The sequence below is a fragment of the Euleptes europaea genome, chromosome 7, assembly GCF_029931775.1.
Source record: "Euleptes europaea isolate rEulEur1 chromosome 7, rEulEur1.hap1, whole genome shotgun sequence".
Classification (NCBI taxonomy): domain Eukaryota; kingdom Metazoa; phylum Chordata; class Lepidosauria; order Squamata; family Sphaerodactylidae; genus Euleptes; species Euleptes europaea.
Window position 1 is genome coordinate 55039736 of NC_079318.1, and position 21829 is coordinate 55061564.

The following is a 21829-nucleotide window of genomic DNA, read 5'->3' on the forward strand; positions in this document are numbered from 1 at the left end:
TTATACCCAGCAATAAGGGTTGGATCTACTCCCTGGCCCTGGACCAGATAGGAGTGTCCACATTTACCTTACCCAGATCCACCTCTGATCATTGACTAGACCCTCAACCTCCTCTCCTAACTATGTCCCATTATTTTCTTGCAGGTTAGCACAGCAGCCTACATAACTAAGGGTTGCATCCAGGCTAAATTTCCACCAGTGGAAATTCCCTGGAACTTTCCTGCCTCCCTCTCCCATTGCAACCCACTGCTCTCCATGAAATACAACTCCTGGGGGACAAAGGACCCTGCAGACAAAGGGGTGTCTGCAGAGGGAAGGAGAATCAGTGGGCGTCACCACTTTAGTCTGGATCCAACTTTACATCACAGCAGTGTTCAGTGCTGCTTATTGGGGTTGATCAGTGCCGTCGCTACCCATGAGAGGGACTGCATCGCCACCGTAAGCTTTGTTTCAGAGAGTGCTGTGTGTAAAATCAAAATGGCCACTTTCTCTTCAGCTTGCAAAGGAAAAAAAAGTGTGAAAAGGAGAGAGTATAACAGAAACAAGCCACAGATGCTAAAACAAGACTGGGGAAGAGAAACAGTGTGATAATTGGCAGTGTCGATTTCCCAGAAAAAACATCTGCTTCATCGGGTGTATCACGATGCGGATGGTTTCCATGCTTCCTCTGTAGGATTCAGGAAACGTGCTTTCTTTTGCTTATTGGAGGAGTTGAGTTTCAAAGACAGAGTCTAATGGTCACAGGAAACAAGAACCTGAAATGCGTGCAGAAGAGGATGCAAAGTGTACTGAAAGTTGGCAGATGGAATCATACACCCAGTGATGATCCCTCCAAATGTTCATGAATATTGATGACTTGCATCCCGTTTGAATGGGGGGCTATTCCAATCCAGGATGTTTGCAGCTGCATATTCACAGCTTGTGACTCTCCAAGACGGCATTCCTAACCTTGGAACATGCCCTATACTTTGGTAATGATTTAAAACAAGTCTTTCTTCTTTCTCTCTACCCTGCTGGTCCAGGGAATGCTGCCAAGGACAGATCTGGTTTTAGGGCTCCCCGCACTGGCCTATGGTTGGGCTGTAAGAGTAATACCTTACATTCCAAGTATTTCCTTTGATCTCAACAAGGCAAAACAGGGGCAATAATGATGGAGGAAGTTATGCCTTCATTATGAGACTAGCAAAGGACTTGGCAGTAGGGTTGCCAGCTCAGGGTGGGGAAATACCTGGAGATTTGGGGGTTGGAGCCTGAGGAGTGTGAAGTTTGGTGAGGGGAGGGACTCCAACATGGTATAATGCCATAGAATCCACTTTCTAAAGACTCCTTTTTATCCAGGTGAGATGATCTCTGTCGCCAGGAGATCAGTTGTAATAGCGGGAGATGTCCAGCCACCACCTGGAGGTTAAACTAAAGTAAAAGGTTAGCACGTAGACTCAATAATTTTCAATGCAAAAATTAACAACCATTTAAGTTCCCTTATACAAACTTTAATCATAAGTAATTAATCATAAAAAATTCAGGCATTAAGCATCATGCCCAAACTTCCACAATTCCCACATACCAATACCATATATATTATACCCATATCCATAGAAATTCCAAACAATAAATGTTCATGTGGTACATACAAATTCTACCAAAAATCTCAAACCAAAACAGTCAAACACATTTAACTCCAGAAGAAGTTTTTCCAAGACTATAAACCCATGGACTGGCGTAATTGTCCTTTCCAGGGTCTAAAACGTTCCGCCCAGCTGGAACTCCATTTGGGGTGGATCAGGCAAGGCAAGAGGAGTTCAGACCTTCCGCCCAGCTGGATTGCCATCCGGGGTGAATCAGGCAAAGGCAAGGATGTGAGATCGATCTGAATCACATTTCGGTAGCTCCATTAGCTTGCCGTTATAGTAAATGTTCCGGTAGCATTGTATTACAAATTGTGTACCATGCACCCGGTCTGTCACCTTCATAACCTGGATATCCGACTCAGGTGTCTGAAATTGACCAGCAAAGATATCGTCCTCTCTTGCAGAGGTTGGTAACCCTGCTTGGCGTTGCAACCAGAACAACTTCTAAAATATAACTTCCTTCTTTCTTTGGTGGCTCCATACTCTAAATCATTGCCTTAAGCTCGGCACTTTCTTTCCACTTCTTATGGAAAGACTGACTGAGTTACTTGGATGTAAGCCTGTCATGACTGCTCTAGTTTCATTGGTTTAGCTGCTCTGATGTCATAAAGGGGCTTGGGCAGTCTTGGCTGTGGAAGCTGAGTTGGAATGCCTCCGCTTTGAAGCTTGCCTAGTGTCTACATCACTCTCTTTAAGGTTATGCTGGCCATTGGCTGAAACAAATAAACAAACAAACAAACTCTCTTTAAGGCACCAAGCCATAAAACTTCTTTTTAATCAGGATTTTAATCAAGGGATTGATCTTTGATCACCATTTTATGGTCTGCTTTTAGCCTGAAAACTGTAAAGTTCATTTTAAGCTGTTCAGTGTTATATTTTTATGCCCTGACTTTTAATTAACAATACTTAGGGTGTTTTGTTATTAACAACTGTTATAGCGATATTACATTTTATTTTGTAAACCGCCTCAAGCAGATTTCCTAGAGGAGTGACAAAGACATTTTCTTAATTAATTAATGGGCTACCTCTGAATCTTCCCATATTCTTTGGGATTCAGGCCTGGCCTCCTTAAAACCTTAACAATAAAAGTATGTGGGAGTGGGGGTGATGTTTCAATTACAACCCTTGAGGATTAGATAAAATCTTACATCCTGGAGTGTGTTCTCTACCATCTCCGGTCTTGACTTTCCTGTCTTCTTGTCAAGGCAGGGTTGGCAAGATGCTTCATTTATCAGCCTAAAACTATGCTTGATCCAATAGATCTTGAACATCTGAAGTTACATTATGGACTATTGGTTTGTCTAGCTCTCAGGCAGATAAAAATATTCCAAAGGCTGGTAGCGCTGGATCTTAAGAACATAAGAAAAGCCATGCTGGATCAGACCAAGGCCCATCAAGTCCAACAGTCTGTTCACACAGTGGCCAACCAGATGCCTCTAGGAAGCCCACAAACAAGACAACTGCAGCAGCATCCTGCTTGTGGTTCACAGCACCTAATATCATAGGCATGCTCCTCTGATACTAGAGAGAATAGGTGTGCATCTTGACTAGTGTTCATTTTGGCTAGTAGCCATGGATAGCCCTCTCCTCCATGAACATGTCCACTTCCCTCTCAAAGCCTTCCAAGTTGGCAGCCATCACCCCATCCTGGGGCAGGGAGTTCCACAATTTTAATGTTTAACTGGAGATGCTGGAACCTTCGGCATACAAAGCACAAGCTCTCCCACCAAGACTTTTCTGAAAGTCTTGTCCTCAGCTCTTCAGATCTTGAATGCTGTGATGTCAACATCAAGTGATTTTCCCAACATACCCCTCAGGCTCTGTGCTCTCTCCCTGATGGACAATCCAACCCCGTACCTTTAAAACTTTGTAACCCAAGCCTGCTAACAAGTAATCCTGCCATATGGCTTTCTTAACAACTTGATTCCCTCAGTGTGTTGATATCCTGTTTGCTCGATGGAATGAGCTTTTTGCTAGAAAGGAAGAAAAAGAAACAAAATCAATAATGTGATAACATTTGATAAGCAATAGTAAAAACAGCAGCTCCTTGAGTGCCTTTTTGTGTAACAACAGGATATAAATAGACTAAATTAAAGACATAAATCAAAAAGAGCCATTCAAGTTTGCAGGTGAAATGTTTTTCATTATTCAGCAGGAATCACTCTGAATTAGCTTGGAGTTGAAATCGAACTCCTGCCAGCAGAAATCTAATTCAAACTGAGATCAGTAAATCAGATGTAGGCAGGATTCCCCTTAAAATAAGCAGCGGAATCTATTTAACACAGAGTGGAGATTTCTATCTTTTTTTTTTTGGCAAGTCAAGTTTTAGTGGGAAGAATAGCACATGTCCAGGTAGAGGAAAACTTTTCCCCCTTTGCCAATTATATTTCTCAGTTTTTGTACATTTATATGTTTGAATACCTCCGCTCCCAAAGGATTTTTAGTATTATGGATCTTGTGACTTTTTGTTTAAACTAATAGAGAATATGATAGTCAGATTTAGACTTTCTATAGGATTGTTGTCAGCAAGCTACACGTTTTTAGTGAAACTTGACAAGGCACTCCATGGCATTTTGATCAGAAAGAATTGGAATATCCTTCTGTGTACGACAGTTATCAAAGTTCACAGGCCTCTGGGGTATTTGTGACATGTTTAATAAACTGAAAATCTTCAGGCACTGAAATCAGACATGAATGATTTGGAATCAAATAGTAGTCCATTTTTAACGAGTAACTCATATTCACTAGAGTCAGAGTGCAGCAGTGTTTAGAGTGTTGGGCTAGCACTGAGGTAAATATCTGGAGAAAGAAAAATGGAACTGTGTCATGTTTCTGAGGTTGAAACATCATTCTGTTGTTTTGTTTTTCCCCTCCTTTTTTAAAAAACAGAAAAGCAGCCTTCAGAGGATGACATTAGGAACAGGGAACAAATGGGTAGCGACCGCACTGATCAACAAATGGGGAAAGGATCTGCAGTCTGCACCTTGTATGTGTGATCTGGAGTGGGAAAATGGCAGAAAGGGAAAGAATTAAGCAGCCCCTCCTCAAGAGTGAGTATGTGGCAGGCCCTGAAAATGCATGTGTTGTACTATCCACTCAACAGCCAAACAATGACACCAATTAAAAATCAGCTTCAAGACTTCCTTGGAAAATGAAAAAACTGGCCAGCTCCCCGGCTCCTACTATCCCCTTTCATGAAAATGCTCCCCTGAACAGCTCCATTTTGGGGGGCAATCGAGAGGACAGGGGTGAGCATTCTCTTTAGTTGATGATGCACAGTTTAGTGTTGAGACATTAGTATATTTCAGTTATTCTTAAAATTCCAAAGCATCTATCAATTTAGGGAAAATTATGGTTGCCAGTCCCCTGGTTGAGGCAAAGAGTCTCCTGCCCCAGTTCCCCTTTCCTGTCGCCACTCAGACTAGTAGCTGGAGAAAAATTAAATTAATGGAATGGCTGTCAGGCTGATGGCATGATGTCACTTCTAGGAAAACCCAGGAATGATGTCATGCCACTCTGGAAATATCTGGAAACGCTATGGTAAATGCTATTATCAGCCCTTTTTAGGAATCACAGAAAACGCTGTGGTTTTACCATAGAGTTTTTGGTGGTTCCTAGAGAGGAGTGATGTCACGTTTGGGTTTTGCTGCAACTGATGTCATGTTGTCACTGATGGTCACCCCCCATGTCCCCACCCCCCAGTCTCCCTCTGGTTGCCAGGCTGGGCCTGGTAACCCTAGAGAAAACAAATTGTTTTTATTTGCTCCTGTATGGCATGAATAAATAATGATTTGCAGATGCTCAAACATCTTATCTAGCAGGAATCAATCCTGCATGCAAATTGTGCCTCAAAATCATGAAAAGCAATATAGAATAAGGTTTTTAAACATGTAATGAAGGGGGGCAGGGATGATCAGGGGTACTTCTTGCCTGAAGATTTAGTGCCTGTCCTGCTCACTGGCTCTCTTAGAGCAATGAAGGCTATAGCTGGCATGCTCCAGTTCCTGGCTTTTAGTCTCTTCCTTCCTGGTATGCTGCTCAGACTGCCAACACAGCAAGGCACAGTGGGACAATGTTCGGCTCTTTCTGATCCTGGCAAGCTCTTGACCCAGTGTCCATAGTTGTTGGGACTTTTGACCATGGTTGGGCAACATCTCTTTCTGATTTCTCTTTGGGTTTGTTGGAGTTGGGCATGCTTATTCACACACACACACACATAGTTAGTCGAAGAAGGATGAGGATAGTAGTGCTCTGGTAGCAGTCAACAGGGAGCTGCTCTCCCTGCTTCCTATCAGTAATCATCTGCGTACAGCCTAAGTCAACACCTGTGGATCACTGCTCATTACTGAGAAAGGAACAAAGCAAAATGCAGACTTTGAAAAGGAACAGCACTTGTTTGCAGTGGGCTCTGGTTGCCTCCTAAATGGGAGACAGCTTTGGAAAGCTTATCCACATAAAAGAAATAATTAGCATTCCTCCAGTAATAACTGCCCAGCCGCATTTCATACCGCTCGCTCAGATGGTTGAGTCCTTCCAATGTGAACATGATAAGCTTCAGCCTTCCAGCTGCCAAAACCCAGCAGGTTACTCAGCAGGCATAAAGAGATCTGACAATCAAAAGTGCCTTTGTTTTGTTTGAACCATCCTTCAGATAGGATTGTTTCAGCATTCAATGGATTTCATTCAAGCCAAAGCAGATCATACAAAAGATCAATAGGCAGCACCACAAAATTATCAACCTTTTCACTTTGGCCAAAATATATAAAAAAATATACAGCAATATTGCGACCCAAAAGTGAGGATATTCCTTTCTCTGCAGTCCTTTTGGTCAGCTGTTACGTAAAGATGGGCTTTGGTGGCTGGAAGATGCTCTCTTAAATGTATGAGTGTTGATGACTTTGGATGGCTGGTGGCTTATAATTTTACTCCAACTAAACTGTAATTTGGGGATAATAATATGGACCTAACTGGTAATAATTACTGAGATCTTTTATTTATAGTGATTAGAACATCCTAAAAAAATTATTATTGTTACTGTCATTGTTGTTATACAACAGTTACATCAAATAACTGAACTTGGAAATTTCAGTGTTGGTCTTGATAGAAAAAGTAATTCTTTGAAGCTCAGACCTCACAGAAGCATGGATGCAAATTTCCTTGGCAGCACTTTAATTAAAGTAACAATGGATAGTTTAAAATGCCAGATTTACTGGGTTACCCACCACCACCATCTTTGTTTCTTGTGTAAACTAATTTTACGTTATTCATTTTTGCTGACTATGGGCAGAGGTTCAGAGAAGCCAACACAACTGAGAATTGTCCATTTGTCTCCTTGGGAGGATCACCCACAAGGGTAACAAAGGCAGTTCCCATTGGGCAGTTGCAAAGAGAATCTTGATAATCGGCACAATCTAGGACCGTGTAGAGCCACTGCCCATTTGACTACATCATCCAAAAGCAATATATCTGAAGGATCTAGGGAGGAAGTTTTACATTATAGCATTAATCCTGATTGACATTTTCCAGTCCCCAAGCTAGATTCAGTTTAGCAGGTTGGGAAAAGTGAAGTGAGCCTATAGCAGGTCATAAGAAGATAAGGAAAGCCATGCTGGATCAGACCAAGGCCCATCAAGTTCAGCAACCAGGTCAAACATCTTCAACCAGGTCAAACATCTTCAAAAATGTGTCAACAATCTCAGTCAATTTTTGGATAGGTTATTTATTCACCTTGAAATATTTTATTTACCATATATATATCATTATATATTTTTAGAAATTGAGCCATAAATATTATTGTTTCTCCTGGGGCATCTGATAGTGTTCTTGCCACATTGGACGTGGTATCTTTATATACTAATATCCCCCTGAATGAGGCACGCAATATTATTCAAGACTTACTGGATACTAGGAACGAATTATCTCCCCCTACTGATTTTCTGTTGCAGCTTTTGCATATTTTGTTTGAGCACAATCCCTGTGGTTCTTGTACAGTTTGTAACTTGTGCCTTACAGCCAAAGAAATCACATCCCCCGTTACTGGGTTTAGATTAAGGCATTTTTTTAACTGTGCCTCCAAACAGGTCGTGTACTATATTTTATGTAAATGCGGATTTTCATACATAGGCAGCACAATTAGACCTATAAGGACCAGAATCTCTGAACATCGTTCTTGAATTCGCGCAAAAAATGAATGCAAGGTCTTTATTCAGCTAAAGTCAATGCATTTACCTGGGCTGAATAAAGACCTTGCATTCATGGCCCATTACCAATGCTAATTTCTCCACACCCATCTCTCCCCTGGACATCACAGACTCTTCTGCATATCACACCTAATCCCATCAAGCCTGCTATTCACATTTACATACTGTTCCTCTACTTAAAGACCAATGGATTCACATTCTAGCTGTATCTGAAGAAGTAAGCTGTGGCTCACGAAAGCTCATACCCTACCAGAAAATATTTTTGTTAGTCTTTAAGGTGCTACTGGACATATTTATTCTATAATACACAGATACATGTAGCTGATGAAGCCATATGCAAAACGTGATCTTGATCTAGATGACACGTCCTGACATCTTCCTGCTGTGGCTTTTGCCTCAGACATCTGCCGTCCAGCTGCCAATAAGCACAAAAAAAAAGTCTATTAAGGACAGTACATATTGACTTACCTGACTTACAGGACATCCATATTTTCTACTGAATTTTGTATTATGCTGGATTGATATTGAAATTTTGTATGTGTATCTTATTGTATTTCATTTTGTATATAAGCTCACTTTTTGCACCTATTTGCACCTTTATAAATTAATATCTTACTTCTAGTACTTTGTGAGTGCTGTTTGGATCCTTGCCAATTTCTAGGGGGTGGCTGGCGGGCGATCTCCTGGGATTACAACTGATCTCCAGGTGACACACATTAGTTCACCTGGAGAAAATGGCTGCTTTGGAAGGTATGACACTATACCCCACTGAAGACCCTCCCCAAATCCTGCTCTCCTCAAGCTCCACCCCTAAAATATCTATGTATTTCCCAACCCAGAGCTGGCAACGTTGTAGGATAAATTAAAAGCCCCAGATGAATGTTGAATTTAGGATTTATTGCCATGATTAACAATTATTCACACAGACTTGATCCACCCAAAGTGAAGCATTTTAAATTATCAGTGGAAGAATGCGTGGATCTGCTTCACCTGTGCTTAATTCTCCCACTGAAACCCATGAGAATTAAAATTACTGTGGTTTAGCTGGGTCATGTCCTAAGTATGACAGGGCAAAGGTGAAATGAAAACTGGTAAAGGAGAATAGAATGTCAATGGGGTCATTCATAAAAAAAACTTTACTAAAGAAAGTAGGATCGGAGGACAAAAGAAGAGAAAGGTAGATTCAGAAAGAGTGGCTGATCCAAGAATGAAACTATGCTGTGTCTTTACACTCAACAAACATGTTTCCCAGGCACTTCTTACTGATAGTATTGTATTGTGATGCAGGCCAAGAATCTCAATTTATTGAGCTTCATTAATTAATAGTCCATTTTCCAAAATGTCCCAAAGCCAAATCGTTCACCAGATCTGTCATTTTGGTACACATTATGAACATTCGAGGCAGGGTTTTAACTTTTCAGTATCTCAAGGCTGTTGACCCCCATAGCCAATAAGTAAACTTGAAATAGGGCTTATGGGTGACTCTGTTGAGATCCCACCTTCACTTCAGAAAACCATTTATTGGGCTGCACAAAAGCTCCACTGAGATCGAAACTGCTCCAATATCAATGGGCTGCTGAATTTCAAGGAAACACACAATTCTTTATTTTAACCATCTTTTCCTGTATGCAAACGTCTGTAAAGTGTATTTGATTTGGAAACACTCAGAGTTTTCAGACCTCCATCAATCATTTGAAGTGAACACTGGAGAGTTTGGGGGAAATATAAAGGGGTGACATCATTAAGAGGACCCTGAAAAAATTAATATAAAATGACAGGTGAGCACTGTTGGGAAATAAAGCTAAATTGATAGCATATTTTGTCTCAATAATTATAGCATTTAAACCCACAAATCAGGCTGGACCTATTAAAACACAGTTACTTACTTACTTTTCCAGCTGTTGGACTTATTAGTTGGGCATAAACGACTGTAATTGATGGACTAAAGGACTGACTATATGTGGTCGAGGGGTGCAGTCTTGAGTTGATTGATCAATCAGTTAGAGCCTTTTTGGTCAACCAAAGGGCATCCCCAATTTATCCAGCAACACATTTTTAAATAGTTAATTATTATAATTTTTAAAAAATTGCCTAATATCTTCTTGGTATTTCTTATATGTATTTAATGTTATTAAATTTTATTTTGTGACAGTATATTTTATAATATAGAATTTTTAAAATGAAAAACTGCAGATGGTAAACACCATACTGGAAGACACAGTCTCCTGCCACTTGTGTATAGGAGACACTGTCTCTTTTGAGCCTTAGAGGCTCGAACTTCTGCCTTTTTACGTATTAGGCCTGAGATTCTTGGGATACCCCTGTATCAATCAGTTTTACTGAACTGCAGAATCCACAGGACTTTCTACTACATGCATTGTAGTAGAAAAGTAAGCTTTATTCCCAGTGTATTAAAAAAATCAGTTTCATAAGGCCTGTAAAGATGACTGAGAGACCCGAGGAAAAAAAGGCGAAAGCTAGAGCAAGAGATACTGCGAGTAGAGATGTTAAATGAGTGATTTGATAGGTAAGACGAGAAGACGGTGAGAAGAGAGCCATGGAAATCTACTGGGTGGAGAGAGTCAAGGAGGAGCGGTAAATCAACGCTATCAAAGACTGAGAAGTTAAGGACACAAATAGACCATCTGGCACTGGTGAGTTGGTCAACTATGTGAGAGGAGAGGCTGATGATGTACTATTGGCAGAAGCCAGAATGCAACTGGTCAAGTAAGCAATTGGAAGAGAGAAAGACAACACATTAATACCTTCTATGAGTTTTGAGGTAAAGAACAGAAAGATGTTGGATGGTAAGAATGTGGGAAATGTTGTGATGCTTGAATGTAGTGGATGCACTGGAGGAGAGGAAGAGTATAAAAAATGACTTGTCAAGTCCAGTGCTGTTTCACACAGTGGGAGTACTGGTTGCGTGCTGAAAGGGGAGGAGAATAGAGGGGAGACAGCAACCAGTTGTTAGGTGCTGAGGGGTTTAAGGATTGGCACACAGAGCAGTTGGACAAGATAAAGTTTTTGTTTGTTTGTTTTAGGTATCATTTATACTCGCTTTTCTCCCCAACAGGGACCCAAAGCAGGTTACAACATTGTTCTCCCACCTCAATTTTATACTTACAACCACCCTGAGAGGTAGGTTAGGCTGAGAAAGAGAGATGGTGACTGGCCCAAGGTCGCCCAGCAAAGTTCTGTGGCAGAGTGGGGATTTAAACCTGAGTCTCCCAGATCCTGGATGGACCCTGTAACGGCGACACTATGCTGTATGCCTAAACTTGTTTTCAGGACATTCTTCGATACCCAGAGGCCATACGTTTGCTACGACTTCTGATTCCTGGAACATCAAATCATGTTTTGAGATACAAGGGCAACTAGGGTTGCCAACCTCCAGGTGGGGGCTGGAGATCTCCTGGACACAACAGAGCGCCAGATGGCAATTGCCTATTTATTTATTATTTATTTAATTAAAACATTTATTCCGCTTCTTCTGGAGAAAATGCCTGCTTTGGAAAGTGGACTGTGTGGCATTATACCCTACCGAGGACCCGCCCCTCCCTAAAACCCACTCTCCCAGGCTCCACCCTCAAATCTCCAGATATTTCTGAACCCGGGGTTGCAAACCCTAAGGGCAACAGAGCCATAATTGGCCATTTTTGAAGAGTGAGGTTTGCTGCTTCTTATTCACTCACTAGAATGTACAACTTCTGATGCTTGAGACTCGGCTCATGGCTCTGATGATGTTGGCAGTGATGAACTTTCAAAGGATGTAATCTTTGTCATGTTTAGTCTTTGGCTTTTAAGCTTGATTACTTAATTCCTTGCAGCTGTGCTTTTTCCAAATGTTGATTGGCAGAGCACTTCTGAACCAATAACTTCAGCTTTTTTTCTCCATTACTTGTCCTCTGGATGCCATTACAACTCTCCTTTTTTTAACTTTTTTTTTGGTAGATACGAATGTGCAGTGGTGAATTTTGTATTTTTTTAGGTCATAATGCGTACTAGTATTAGTTAGCACTTAACAGTGTTCACATACATTATCTGTACAATATTCCTGTAAGGTAGGGCCAATATTATTATTACCATCCTCATATTGCAGATGGTGGGATGAGGCTTGCCTGGGGGGACCTAACGAGTTCATGGCAGTGGCAAGATCTGAACCAGAGTCCTTTTGGCTTACAGTGTATTCTCTTCAAGGAATGTTAGAGGAGAGTTTCAGCAGCAGTCTCTTTGCTGCGAGCCTTTCAGGCCTTAGTGAAACTTCCTTTTATTGTGAATATCAGTATTTGTTGAAAACTTTAAGATATACTCTGCCAAAATCAGAAGAAATTAATCAAAATCTGAGCAGATCACATTACCCTTGGAAGGGTAACTAATCCTATGAAGTGACCACTGGCTTTTGGATACTGACTACCTCAGCATGCACTGTTTTTCTAGTGGTGCTGCTGTGATTTACACAGTTTTCATTTTCCTGTCTTTACTTTTCCATTTCTCCAGGAACAAGGGGATGGAGTGACTTAGCAAATACATGCCTGAAGGCACACCATCCAACTAGAACATTCAGTTCCTATTCATACCACCCAACATTGTCCCTGGTGAGCATTTTTAATGTGTAGCATTTCCCCCAATAGTGTTACCTGCTCATTGTCTTGAGGAAGGCTCTCATTCTATATAACCATTGGCATTCTTGACTGAGCTGTTCCAGATATCAGCCATTAGTTTGAGTTCAAGAATGAGCAAATGCTTTGCACAGATCCACTGGGAGAAGGGGGGAGAGATAGGGAGAGGTTTCTACCCCCTTTACAATTCTTCCCTCAGTTTGGCACCTTCAAATAGAGGCAAAGGTTTTGTTTATATCCTGTTTAAGGTGAAAGAGCAGCCATGCCATTTGGTGGCGGAGGCAGCCCAAGAGCCAGATGTCACTACTCCTCACGACAGCTGCTTTGCAGAGTGAAGGTTAAGGCTTCCACCCAAAGCAGGAAAATAAACACATGCACACAGGCTCAGGTAAAACATTTATGGCCATATCAGATCTCTTTTCTAAAGGCAGTCTTCAGGGACCTGATTAAGCTTGAGCATAATGTGTAAAGTGAGAGTCCAAATGGGTGTGTAGTTTTTACAAGAATGGAACATGTGGGGAAAGTGAGATAATGCCTGTGCATTCCCATGGCTTAGGGTTGCCAACCTACAGGTACTAGCTGGAGATCTCCTGCTAGTACAACCAATCTCCAGCCGATAAAGATCAGTTCACCTGGAGAAAATGGCCGCTTTGGCAATTGAACTCTATGGCATTGAAGTCCCCTCCCCAAACCCCGCCCTCCTCAAGCTCTGCCCCAAAAACCTCCCGCCAGTGGCGAAGAGGGACCTGGCAACCCTACCATGGCTTGTTTCATTGTCCACCAGAATTAGTAGGATTCAGTCTTCTCCTGGCAAGCCCACTAGCTCCTTAGTTGATACATGGAAGTATGTTGGAATGGCACTGAAATAAATGAACATGGTACAAGGATGTGTGTCTGTGTGAAGGGTTTAGTACCCACATAAGGATGCCAGCAGTGAGCAAAAGCAGAGGAAGAGCTTATCCCAGTGTGCCTGCTCTGCGTGGGGGAATTTGAATGGTCTGTAAAACACAGACTCTTGTCTTCTGCTTTGTCACCTGCAATTTGACAGGGTGGATCTCTTGGGAGAAGCCTAAAATCCCTGAGAATTTCATTCCGACTGGTTTGTATGCATGTGTGTGTCTTGGGGGACTAGGTCTAAAACTCTGCTTGTCCTTTCATTTCCTCCAAAACAGGGATGCTTTTTTCATATCTGCCTGAAGTTTGGGACAGAGTCCCCTTTTGGTGAGGGATACAATCCCTGGGTTACCACAAGTCGGAAGCAACTTGATGGCACTTGAAACACACACACAAATACACACAGAGTCCCTGGGAAATTCATGCTAGTTTGGTGTGAGAAAAAAGCTACGGGTAGTAATGTGCCCCCCCCCCCAATGTAAACCAGCGTGGTGTAGTGGTTAAGAGCGGTGGTTTGGAGCGGTGGACTCTGATCTGGAGAACCGGGTTTGATTCCCCACTCCTCCACATAAGTGGCGGAGGCAAATCTGGTGAACTGGATTTGTTTCCTCACTCCTACACATGAAGCTAGCTGGGTGACCTTGGACTAGTCACACTCTCTCAGCCCCACCTACCTCTCAGGGTGTCTGTTATGGGGAGGGAAGGTGATTGTAAGCCGGTTTGATTCTCCCTTAAGTGGTAGAGAAAGTCGGCATATAAAAACCAATTCTTCTTCTTCTTCTTCTTCTTCTTCTTCTTCTTCTTCTTCTTCTTCTTCTTCTCTTCCTCCTCCTCCTCCTCCTCATCATCACAGTAATGGCAATAAATACATGAAAGAAGCCAAACAAAATTTGCAATGCACAAAACAAGACAAACCTGAGGCCAAATCAAATAGATGTGCACTGTGCATGCCCCTATCCCAAATGGGCCAATGTACAAATCCTGGCCCACCAGACTGCATTTCCTGTGCAGCTCTTCCTCTGGGCCGTGATTACCAGGCATGCGGGGCTCCCAAGCATAAAGGGCTCGTTTTATAAGGCAAACAGTAAAGTTATGTGGTGTTGCTCACTAGAGCAGCCTCCTCAAAAGCACGTAAAATCAGAGCCGCGGAAAGAGAGCTGGGTCTCTGACAGCTGTGAAAACTTTCGCTCCGAGAGCAGCCAAAGCAGATGCTTCAGCTTAAGTTTACCACCCCCTCTGAGCTGCACGCAGCAGCAGCAACTCCACCACCTCTGAATTCTGGCTCATTTTGGATGACAGGACCACTGCTGGCTGCCAGTCAGTGTGAATCGTTGCTTTGCAACTCTTGTCTCCGTAGGCATTCCAAATTCCAATGCACTTCACCTGGACTGCTTTCTTTATGAAGCACACTGGATCAGACTCAGAGAGGTGTATGCTTCTCTATTGCTTGTCACATTGGCTGCCCTTTGCGCTTCATTTTCATTTCAATCTTCCCCTCCTCCACTCTAACTCTTGACATGCTTTGGCTCGAATCTTTTTTACTTACTCGATCTCAAGCTGCAAATCTGTTTCATTCTTTCTAGTCCCAATTACATCTGGCTCTCAGGTGTCTGTATTTTCCCCAAACCCAACTTTTGGTCTCATACTGAAAGGCTGCAGTTTTGAGACAAGGAGCAAAAGGGAGGAGCTATTTGACATTTGATTGTTTCCTACTTCCCACAAACTGTGTTTCCACCCACAGGTGAATAGATGCACAGGTCAACATCTTTTCCAGAGATAACGTGTGTCCAAACGTGAGAATGTGACTGAGGGACAAAGTTTAGTGGGTAACAATGGCCAAAGGTGAAATCATTATTTTTTTTAGTTTGTTAATTTATATGCCGCTTCTCCAGACAATGTTCAAGTCAGCTCATAAGTAAAATAGTGCGATAGCATTATAAAACCACAGCATAAAAACAACAGTGAACAATGTTCAGCAGCTTTAAACAATAGTCATAAAACAGTCCTTGGGCTCCAGAACATCCTAAAAGATGGAACTGCTTCGTTAAAAGCCGCGGTAAAAAGATAGGCTTTGACCTGGTGCCTTGAAGAAAGTAATGTAAGCCCCAGGGACACAGTCCCAAGGAGAGAAGTCTCCACTGCAGGCAGTGAGACAGACAATGAGGCCTGGGAAGTGGGTCTCAAACAGTCCTTCTTCCTTTGCCCCATGATCAATTCAAGCAACTACTTTTGGGGGGGGGGGGCGAGATACGGTTTGACATACATTATACTCTAGAGCATGAGAATCTAAATACAAGTCCAACAACATAAATGTGCCACTTCCATGCTCCCAGAACATAGATCGTAAATGGGCGCTGATTTGCCACTGTTCTAGAATAAGTATGACCAGATCCATTATATTACCTTGTATTTGATGTGTGATCTTTTTCCCTTGAAAAAGAAAATCCAGCAACTCCTCTAAATTGTGTGTGATCATGCTTCTGGTGGTCAGCTTTTTTCTCATTCTTGCTGCTGTTCCTGCTGGTTTTTAAAAGATCTTCAGATATTTTGACTGGTTTTACTGTTTACCTGTTGCTGTTTTAAAACTGCTTAAAGACTGTTTATTGGCCTTTATGCTTTCATTGATTTGTTTCAAAACAATTTTATGCTGCCATTCCACCTGATCAGGGTCCACAAGGTGGTGAACATAAAAAACATTTAAACAATTAAAATACAATCACAAATATAAAATTGAGTTAAAAAAGCATAAACATCAGGAGGAGGGTCAGCAACTATTATTGGGAATAAACCAGATGAAACAAAAAAGTCTTCATCTGCTGGTGAAAGACACTAATAGAGGGAGGCTGACGAATCTCTATAGGGCATTCCAAAGTTTTGGGGGCAACTGAAGCAGGGCCTTTGAAGATAGCCAGAGTGTAGGCTTGTATCAGAGGTGGTCCCAGTTCGTATAGGGCTTTAAAGGTCAATACTACCACCTTGAACTGAGCCTGGAAGCAAATTGGAAGCCAGTGTTGGTGGAACAAGGCTGGAGTGAGATGGTCCCTATGACTCACTGCAGTCAACACTCTGGCCACAGCATTCGATACCAACTGTCGATTCCAGACAGCCTTTAAGGGCAGTTCCACATAGAGAACATTGCAGTAATCTAATCTAGATGTTTATCAGGACTTGCACCACAGGGGCAAGATCTTTTCTGTTCAGGAACGGCTGCAGCTGACTCACCAGCCGCGGCAGCGGGAAGTATAGAATCATAGAATCATAGAGTTGGAAGGGACCACCAGGGTCATCTAGTCCAACCCCATGCAGAATGCAGGAAACTCACAACTACCTCCCCCCTACACCCTCAGTGCCCAGAAGATGGCCAAGATTCCCCCCCTCTCATGAACTGCCCAGGTTCATAGAATCAGCATTGCTGACAGATGGCCATCTAGCCTCTGCTTAAAAACCTCCAGGGAAGGAGAGCTTACCACCTCCTGAGGAAGCCTGTTCCACTGAGGAACCACTCTAACTGTTAGAAAATTATTCCTAATGTCTAGATGGAAATTCTTCTGATTTAATTTTAACCCATTGGTTCTGGTCCGACCTTCTGGGGTCACAGAAAACAACTCAGCACCATCCTCTCTATGACAGCCCTTCAAGTACTTGAAGATGGTTATCATATCCCCTCTCAGTCTTCTCCTTTTCAGGCTAAACATACCCAGCTCCTTCAACCTTTCCTCATAGGACTTGGTCTCCAGACCCCTCACCATCTTTGTTGCCCTCCTCTGGACACATTCCAGCTTATCTACATCTTTCTTTAATTGTGGTGCCCAAAACTGAACACAATACTCTAGGTGAGGTCTAACCAGAGCAGAGTAAAGCGATACCATCACTTTATGTGATCTGGACACTATACTTCTGTTAACGCAGCCCAAGATTGCATTTGCCTTTTTAGCTACCGCATCACACTGCTGACTCATGTTCAGTGTTTGGTCTACTAAGACCCCAAGATCCAAGTACACCAATAGAATCCTAAACCTGTCTCGCACTCCCACTGCTAGATACAACACTGTCAAATCCAGCAGAGTCCTGGACAGGGTATTGAGCCAGTGGGATAGAATCCAGGTAGACTACAGTGACACCACCTCCCCACCTGCCAGGCCTATGCTGATGCATCACAGAGTACCCGGGGGGGGCACAGTTGGGAAATATTAACACCTTTCTCCCCCCAAGCCATGTCCCAGTGATACATGCCAGGTCAGCCCTCTTATCATGAACTAAATCATGGATGGCTGCCACTTCACCTATAACTGACCTGGCATTTAAAAGCAAGATATTAAAGCCCAGATGGATGTTTATGGTGGTCACCAGCACCACCCTGGCTGGAAGAAGAGCCAGAAGGGGCAACAGCACGCACATGTGTGTTCTCCCATCCTCTTGCCTGGCCTGTTCTTCTCCCACCACCATATCTCCCTCTATCCCACACCATATTGATAAGGTTGCCAGCTCCAGGTTGGAAATACCTGGAGATTTTGGGGCGGAGCCTGAGGAGGGCAGGGTTTGGAGAGGGGAGGGACTTCAATGCCATAGGGTCCAATGGCCTAAGCAGCCATTTTCTCCAGGGGAACTAATCTCTGTCGCCTGGAGATCAGTTGTAATAGCGGGAGATCTCCAGCCATCACCTGGAGGTTAACGGAAGACAGGTTAGTCTGCTGTAACAGATATTGAGGAATCAAAAAAACAGCAAAAAAACTGCTGTTTTTTGATTCCTCACCACCTGGAGGTTGGCAACCCTACCTATTGATTGTGGCACCATCCCTCTCTCCATTCCACTCCTCCAGACACATTTCTAGCCAGCAGGTGAGACAAGGCGTACAACCAACTTACAGACCAGAGATGAGCTCTCACCTGGCATTGGACAGGACATAAACACAGAGGCAGCAAGCTTTCACCTGGTAAACAAACTATAGAAAGGCATACCCTACCCTCCCTCCTGTATAAAAATGGAGGCCTGGGTTCAGCTTCTTTCCATATACAGGAGGCAAGGTTCTTCCATATATTGCAGCGGATCACATTCAAAACTTGAAGTTTATACAGTCCACAGTCATTTTTTTAAATTTAAGATTTATTTTTTATTTTTACAATGCACGGTTAATGACAATATAGCTTTGGTTAAACTGGAAGAAAACCAAAGGGAAAAAATATGAACCCCTTTCCAATGAACAAGGAAACAAAATGATCTTAAGAGTACAAAATCAATGTCAAAACTATTAGTGAACCACAATTGAAGCCACAAATAGTAAAAAATACTGTGCAATAGCACAGTTGGTTACTGAATCAATTATCGGTGAAAGTCAAAGTATTGCTATCCCAGATATTAATACACATGCACTGTTTTGTATTTTACAGGCTGTGAAGCAGAGTTGTTGAAATCCCTAGCCTAGGAAATGAATGGACTCCAGGTAAGTAGAAAGGCATCTGGTTTTGCTCTGCCCATATTAACTTGAATTTGATGTGTGATTTTTCTCTGTGATAAGAAAAATCTTGAACCGTACTGAATGAACCAGTGGAAACTGTGTTGCCTGCTGAAGCTTCAGGGCCAGCAACAAATAACTGATAAAAGCAGACCTAGTCTTGAGTACCATCCTATTAAAATTTTAATGCAGCAAAATAGAAGCAGGATCCAAAGGAGCTCAGGGCCTGTGATCCAGCTGCAGTCAAACCTTTAAAAGGTCTTTGGGGGCAAACTGCGCATAGTGCTTGCATTCTATAATGGGAAACATAGATTCAATATGGCTCATGGCCGTAAAGGCCAAGCAAATGTACCTTTGTATCACACAGTGATCCAAAATGCCCCCCTCCCCTGGCTACCTTGAGCCCTGATAGGAAAATAAGACAGGCACTATGTGGGTGACTTTAATTTTTACTCTGCTGGGGCTAAACACAGCATGGGGCTGTGTTTTCAATCAGGCAAACATGTAGAGAGTATTTAACCTCTCCTCTCCTGGTGCCATAGCCCAGATCCATATTGGGACTCCCGGTTGCTTTGTAGAACCCAAAGATTCCTCTGGAGTTCCAGGTACAGAACTCCAGTGCCAAGTAAAGTTTGGCACTAAAATGCACCGGAATATACAGTTATTTCTTGGTAGTGGAAAGTGCCATCAAGTCGCAGCTGATTTAAGGCAACCATAGGGTTTTCAAGGCAAGAGACTAACAGAGGTGGTTTGCCATTGCTTGCCTCCACGTCATGACCCTGGTATTTCTTGGAGGTCTCCCATCCAAATATTAACCAGGGATGACCCTGCTTAGCTTCCAAGATCTGATGAGATTGGGCTAGCCTGGGCTATCTAGGTGAGGGGGCAATTATTTATTAGAAAGATATAAATAAAAAAGGATTCATGAAATATGGGTGTAAAGTGTTGTCAATTCACAGCCAGCTTATGACAACCCAGTAGGGTTTCAAGGCAAGAGACGAACAGAGGTAGTTTGCCATTGCCTTCCTCTGCATAATGACCCTGATATTCCTTGGGGGTCTCCCATCCAAATACTAACCAGGGCCAACCCTGCTTAGCTTCTGAGATCTGATGAGATCAGGCTAGCCTGGGCCATCCAGGTCAGGGCTCATGAAATATACAGGTCCGTTGTCCCTCTATATTTCTATAATTTTTAGAAAAAAGATGGTATCAGGAGTATGCTGTTAGCAACAACATACACATATGTCTTACTTTTAACATTGGGTTGTCATGAATGACTATTTTGTCATTTGGTTAATTTGGATCCTAGAAGAGCTTTTGCTGATATGTCCTATTCCTGATAAAATTTATGGATTGATTGCCTGATATAGATCATACTGGTTATCTAAAGACAGAAGATTCCTAACAATTTTTTACCCCTTCCAACCTATATCTCTATCTTAAAATAGTTTCTAAATTCTTTGTGCACCAATTTTCAGGGAACTCAGGGGAAATTCAAGCTATAACTGGAATGCTGTTATGACCTCCTAATTGCTATATGTTTACCTATCAGTTCATTAATTTTTCAAGTATTGTTTACAATTCTTGCTCCTTTCTTGATGCTATCTCTGTTGCTCCTATTAAATCATTAATATATGTTAACAAGGGAAGTCATTAATTTTTCAAGTATTGTTTACAATTCTTGCTCCTTTCTTGATGCTATCTCTGTTGCTCCTATTAAATCATTAATATATGTTAACAAGGGAAGTGCTGTATGACCTTGGTTATTTTCAAAGTTAACCTGTTTTAGAGAGAGTTAAAAGAATGCTTTGGGTAGATATTTTATGACTCATGGCCAAAATGTGTAGTAAAGAATGAACAGCAATCTGTTTATCCAGTTTTGTGTGTGGAAAAAGTGAGCTCTTGATGATACTGAAGCCTTTATCAAACATGTTGGCACTTGAGAAGGCTTATTGCGAAGCAGGTACTTAGGCGGTACTTCCACTTGGAGGAGGAGATACAATAGAGGGCTGAGCACTAGCATCAGAATTTGGATTTGTTTTGATTCAGATTTGTAATTGTGATAATTCAGCTTCAGAACTCAGAATTTCTGCATGTCTGGAATTCCATTAAAGTGAATGGGAAAAAGACAATCCCTACTAAAAACAAGGCAAACCACTTTTGAAAAGGGTTCCCTCAGCCCCTTGGCCCTTTCTCAGCGCATGTGTCAACTTCAAAGAGCTGAGCAGATGTGACGAGTGCCCGGCACCAGCCACAAACGCCAGGCAGAAATGCCTGGACATTAGGCAATGACTATGATTTGGGCATTCAGAGCCCTTAACAGGGCAAGGACACCGGGCATGCTGCCATGGAGCATAAAACAGCTGGCATTGGGAGGGAGGCACATACCCTCTGGCAGGCAGATGGGAACAGTGGGTAGCTGTGGTGGAAGGTGGTCACTCTACTCCCATCGTCATTCAGCATGGCAGAGCGGAGTGAGAAGGGAAAGCCATGAAGCAGCAACTGGAAGAAGAGAAGGTTCAGGGGGAGGAGGCAGCAGGCTGAGGAGGGCAGGGTCTCTCCTGCTGCAAGGGAATTCCAGTAGAGCATCTACTAATCCTAAATCGTATCCATTTTCTCCAGGGGAACCGATCTCTGTAGTCTGGAGATGACATGTAATTCCTGGGGATCCCCAGGTCCCACCTGGAGGCTGGCATCCCTAGGAAAATCACATATGGCCTGAACCATGGGACAAGGGGGCACTGACTGCCCCCAGATGGCGTTCCTGAACAATGAAGATGCTCAGAAGCAAACCATTTAGCAAAAAGGGGCAAAAATATTTACCAGCCTTTGATTTATTCCACTTAGGGGGGAAAAAAGATGAATCACTGCCCCACAAGGCAGACATTTGTCTGCTGTGTTCTGGGAAAGGAGAGGCTCACAGGAACACAGTGGGACTACATCAGTGTAAATAATAATCTCCCCCATATTAAAAGGCAGGGCGATCCTGTCTGTTATTGTAATTTCTAGGTTTCTTTTTTGTCCCCTAAATT